Genomic DNA, 6697 nt, shown 5'->3' on the forward strand with positions numbered 1-6697 from the left:
GTTTTTATTATGGCAATTTACCATTCTTTTAATGTGGCAATCGTTACCACGTTTAGGTGAATACGCATTGTGTCATGGATTGTTTGACGTATTTAAAGACGACGCTATATTAATGAAAATTATTATTGTTGTAATGTTTTTGTCTTATTCGATCAGTTTGACCTTTATCAGCCACAACAACATCGATCTGATTACGAAATTACGAAACGAATGGTTCTATGAAACAATGGTCGTCCAGAATTCTGCTCTAGTAAGAAAAGTCTCTCTCTATGTTTTATTTATCGCCATATTATTAATTATCGTTTTTCAAATTGTCAACCTGAATGTTTATTATTTGGCTTTTGAAAAAAAGAAACACTTTCAATTTGAAGCTCTAATATGTACTGTTAAATGTGGATTTCTATTAACTTTAACTAGATGAGGCATGGCACATGGTTTACTGTTGGTTGCTTTAGTCATAGGTGTTTCTTACAGAGAGTTTGAAGAATTTTGTTCGAAGTCCTGCATAACAAGGAGCAGTGACAGAAATCTAAGAAAAAAATTACAAGATTTGATGATCCGTGACCAAGAATTGTAAACTTTTATAAATCAGTTTAACACAAAATTCGGTATAATTTTGGAAGTTATTTATTTCGGAATAATTTGGGGAACGAGCTTTTTGTATTACGCTTACTTGTATATTCATATGAATGAGATTTTAAGAATTTGGATTCTCATGCTGATGATTGCGCTTTCGTTTCTTAGCATTATATGGGGTTGTTTTCTATGCTGCATTGCTTTCACGGTATATATTACTATTACTATTATTTTAAAACATTTTAAATATTTTAATTGTATTTATTTTAATATATTAGATGCAAAACGGATTTCAAGAGATTCGTCAATTTGCAACTTGCAGTTTGGATTTGCCACTAAAACTAAAAGTTATTTTGTGATTTTATTATTATTATAAACTAGATTTGTTTAATACATTTAATATTGAATATAAATTCTTTGTCAGGTATTAAATTTCATGAAAAGATTTGGAAAAGTCTCCTTGTGTCTCTCCATTGGTTTTAGCTACATGGATAAAAGGATCCCTCTGAAGGTAGTAACGTTTTTATTCACAGTTGTGAGCAGATTATAGTTACGCTCTTTAACTGTTAATTGTATCTAGGTCCATATTAATAAAAATTTTATATATTTTCACTGGAAGATGGCTTCAACTCTACACTCGTTGTTTTCGGGTTTATTAAGGTTGAAGTATGCAGCAAATTCTCATAGAAGCTGTCGGCAGACGTTCACTAACTTCTCCGGTTAAAGAGAAAACAATCGAACTTCATTCACGTGTATCATAACAGGGATAACGTGTAGGCCTATATTACAGATTTATCAGCGATTATCGCAGTTAAATTAAATTTATTCTGTTATTTGCTACAAATTATTTGAAATTATTTGTTCTTTTGTATTGTTTTTCGTGATCACTATGATTTTAAGTTTACTTAGTAAATATACTTAAATTAAGGAATGTTGTTGTACCTTTTACCGTATCTTAATTATTTGGAATATGTGATTACATGTTATGTTAAATTTAAATAACAGGATAAATAGTACAGTTATTGCTAGTTATATTTGTAAATATTGATAATTTAAAGTATTTAAAGCAAAAGAAAAGTCTAAGATTATAATAAAACATATAATAGCACAAACTATTTGTAACACATATTAAAATACATTCAAAGGCACTTTATGTCTTACATGAAATTGCGAGTATTAATGTTTATATTTGTAATATTAAAATTCTATTTTATAAACTCACGTCTTTGTTGTATTTAGAAAATATATAAATCTTATGTGATGTAGTGGAAAATTCTTGATTTATTTAGTATAAAATCAATCAATTGTGACCGCATCTTTCGAAAATTAAATGTAAAATAATAAATGAATATTTAATATTTATCGAAAATATACCCGAAAAGTAAATTTTTAATTGTTTTGCATAAAAAATTAAAATATAAACTCTTGTTTGAAATATTTAGCTTCATCTCACAGAAAAACAAAACGTGAAATTTATTTCTGTAACATAATTATTCAGAATGACAATAAACCAAATTAATTTATTTTAAACTAGCAGATAAGCCCGGCGTTGCTCGGGCAAAAAGTAACGATGGCGAAGATTAAGATTAAAATTACATTATAGCCAATCTTACCCGTTATCACAGAATGCAAGAACAAGGTTTCCCTGTTTCCAGACTAATTAGAGAATTTTTAGATGAGTCAAAAAATTATTTCCGATATTCCGCAAAAACGCAAAAAACTGCATCTGTGCCTGTAAATCTTGCACTTCGCTTTCTGTTAACACTTCTATTGTTAACACTTTCAATCTCAATATTTCCATTGTTAAGAAATACACTTCTTTCATCCCCCGTGGTACCCTACTAAATGTAATACCCTACTAGTTCACAACTCATCTCATTTATATTTATAGAAAATACATTCATTCGGATATAAATAATTAAAAAGTAATTTTAAAGTTTTTAAAACCTGAAACAAAAGAGATTTCGATTTTAAGAACTTCGGACACAGAACATTTCTCTTATATAAAAATTAAATTTATTAAATTTACAAAGTAAAACAGCAGTTGTAGGTTTTTTGAAAAAAAAATATTGTGTTGCCTTTCGTAATTGCTTAGATCTTTTGAGATATTTGTTGGTTAAGTTTTGTCTTATGAATATACTAATGAGGATCGGAAAATAGAAATGCCTATATGAGAAAAACAAAGACAATAAGAAACAGTAATGGTTTTAAAGTCTTTTTAATACCAGTTTATTGTTTTCTATATGCTCTTCACAACAAATTAGTACTTACGTGTGAAGGGCATGGGTGAATTTTGAGTACTACGGAACCCTTCACCACGTACAGAATTTTCTGTAAAAAATCCAAGACTTACATTTTTTAACTACGAGACCATAAAACGTCAAAGCAATTTGGGTTTTCTTTTTCTGTATGGATGGATGTTAGTGTAAATGTAAGAATAGAATTTTGTTCACATAATTTGAAGCTAAATAACTTCTGTGCTTAATTAAAATGCTTCAATGTCCTTGATTTACTATAATATAAATTTTCGTCTACAAGTACGTATCTTCTAATATCAGGACTTATTATACTTGTTTTACAGATAATGCTACAGAGTTTCACAGAAAACGATTTTTCGTTTTATTTAACTCCTGTGCTCTTGTAAAACATTTCTGAAATTATGCAAGGAGGTTTGCATATTAGGGTCATTAATTCTATTAAATTTTGGTGGTTAAAGCTCCAGATGATGCTACAGAAAGTCAGGTGTCGTATCTCGCCTGCGGTCAGACTTAATGAAAAATTTACTTGTTATTAGCATTTATACCTTTTCTTTTTTAAAATAAAACTCGTCTCTACCCTTAAAAAAGGCTATTTGCTGTTTTATAATAATTAATAATATAAACAATGGTTTTAATAAAATTTCGTACCAAACTACACCATACGAAAATTTAAGTGTATTTGCCAAAAACGTTAAGAACTCGTTGCTGGATTTTTCTAAACGTTACTTAGAATTTACCCGAATATTCCGGTACAACATAACTTCAACCGAAATAATGTAAAGCTTTAATTACAGCAAACAGAGGAATACGATGTTTCTGTAATTAATGAAAAAGAAGACAACCGTTAAAAGTATAATTTTAGCAATTAAACATTGAATTTTTCTTTGTTATGAAATCATTCGTAATGTATTGACGATGCCTTTACTGTTTTATTCCTGAATTTATAGGCAGGCCAGAGCCAATGTATTAAATGAAACCAGCATCGGGCATAAATTATATTTATTCACTTTTATTACAATAAACAATTAATTATTAATTGTATTATAGATAACTCAATAAAAAACTGTACACAATATTATACACCAGATGAAATTCTTACACTGTATTTAAAATGTTATGAAATCACAGGATTTTAAGTAATGTTTCATATTCTATTTTAAAATAATAATTTAGTATAAGTTAGGCTTTTACAAAACAATTTCCATTACAATAATTTCTACTAACTTATAGAGAGCTATTATTATATTGTTTAAGCACTTATTCTCATTTTAATAGAAAAATTGTGAAGGATAAGCGGTATAAATGTCATACAACATTAGAGAATAGTTTCAAGCAATTACAAAATGTACAAAGCAATTTCTAAAGTAACCACTTGAAAAATCAATAAAAAATCAATGCTCAGTATTTTATATAATGCAGATACATTCTTCATCGTCGACTGGTTATAATCCAGCCACACCACTTAACCGAAAAAGCACGTATCATTACCATGCCATACACATATTAGTAGGTTGAATGGCTAATAGTTACGTTTATTGCAGTGGGGTGCCTTCATTGGAAGCAGGGGATGCGCCGCTTTCCTTGTATTTTCTAAAAAATAAATACATATTAATTTTAATAATATGAAAATAATCGCACAATATTTTATTATAACTGCATTATGTATTTTATTACAAATTTCTATACTATACGTGAAAAAGAAATGAGATTGCTATTCTGTATTCGAATATTAGTAACGGAGTGGAAGCGTTGTATTTTCAGCATCCAAAAAGCCAGATTCGCGCACGCACTTTACAGAGCACCAACCTCACCCGGTTCAGCGGGTGGAAGCCTAGAACCTAGGGTGGATGCTACACGTATACCGCATCCAATTCTATTTGGGACCGGTTCTGGGCTCTTAGCCGTCCGCCCGCTAGGTATTTGGCCGCCCTCGCCCGATTACGTGAATCACGAGTAAATTTATAACTTAACCCAACCGACAAGAATTTACTGATATGTTTTTATAATAGTTTTCTATATTTGTTGATAGAAGTTTAAAAAAATCCGTAAAAATATTTGATATATTTATTCCACTCTCCGATGTTATATTACTCACGGATTTCAATGTTAAATCCGATGTTAAACACGATTTCGTATGTGTCATCTTTAAGGGGATGTAGAAAAAAGCGTGTACAATTCTTGTATAATGTTAAAAAATTAACTGTTACTTTGGTAGCATCATTTACAACTAAATTTCATGAATGGGAGAGATGCACGAAGTACAGAAAAAGTTCTAGAGTTTATTTTCCTTAAATTTACGATTTATGTATCTGTTTGTCATAAAAATTTGTCTTTCCACTTTTTCCCGAGACTACAAATATTCGAGTACAAAGTAACCTGTTTCGACTTATTTCTACTTAAGAACTTAAATAATTAAGCGATTAGGGAATTGGGGACATAAACAAAACCCTGATGAAAGAGCCGAAATTGTATTTAAACAAAAGCCTAACCGAACCGATCTCTAGCCGAGTACAGTGGGACTGATTTCTTGGAAATATTAGATGTAATAAAGACAGATATTTTTTCAGTTCGACGAGAGTGACCGATAAGTTGTAAATTTTGGAAATTTCCGTGGACAACACCAGGTCCTAAAACGAATTGGTTAGAAAACAAACGACAAACAATTTATTAAGTTTAACATATTTAGACTTGTACAGCTATGGTGAGAAACGTTTAAAATTTACAAGAACCCTGTCACGTCTTTTGAGGTATATTAGTGATGCCACAAAAGAGGCATTTGAAATTGACCGGTATCGGCACCCTCGAGATTTGGCAGCCCACGTGCATGTACACACCGCGCACCTAGCAGGACCGTCTCTGATTCCACTCGTAAAGAGCTATTTGACTAAGTGGTTAAAATTTAAAGAGTAAAGAATATTTTATGTTATTTATATGTACGTTTCATTACAAAGCTCTATTTAATTATAATTTTCTTTAAAAGTATATTCATACAATTGAAAAATGTTTTGTACCAGGTACGTATATCCACCACACATTTTATTTCACCGAGTAAGTTTTTATCATTTTATTTTTTATTTTAGCCCTTAAGTCGGCTTCTTATAGAAACACAGCTTCTCTATCATCAAATGTCACGGCACACTACTGAATTACGCTCTGAACTATAACAAAGATAATAAGACGTATTGATTGATTGATATATTTTTACGTTCAGAGAGAATTAATTATAAGTTTCATTTTTGATGTGTAAAGCTATTTGTTAGACAAAATGTTAATGAAATTAAGCTTATGATATAATATAAGTAATAAGAAACTAATAACAAAGTATTAGAGAATAACGAAATACATTCGAGTATTTATAGTAACTAGTTCAGAGCTCATTTGATCTACACTAAACAGTTGACTAGAACTAAACACGAAACACTGGCTCATTTTATGAACAATGGACTAAAGATCTGAGAAAGAGAAAGTTCTTGTAGCCGTAACAGATGCTACTTCAATCATTGCTCCTGCCACTAAAACTCTTAAGGTTTTTTCGCTGCTCTGCTTGGTCCTTGGTCTTAATTGAGTAGCAGAGCATATCAGAGTAGAATATGAGAAAGTGAATAAACTCATCTCCTCTGTGAAAAAAGTGTTTATTAATTAAATTAAAGCCCCGTCTAGAGTGCAAGCTTTTTGGCAGATGCTTCCAGATGTTTCTCTTCTCCCAGAACCTGTGCTCGCTCGTTGGGGAACTTGACTGAATGCTGCTAACTACTACAGTGAACACTTCTCCGATATCAGAAACTTCTGGCCACATGGCGTACGATGCAGTTTGTGTGACTTAATCCAAGAAAATTTTGAATAACATCTATTTTCAGAACGAC

Source organism: Centruroides sculpturatus, unplaced genomic scaffold (genome assembly GCF_000671375.1).
Source record: "Centruroides sculpturatus isolate CEXI.00-Female unplaced genomic scaffold, Cexi_2.0 scaffold1361, whole genome shotgun sequence".
NCBI lineage: Eukaryota > Metazoa > Arthropoda > Arachnida > Scorpiones > Buthidae > Centruroides > Centruroides sculpturatus.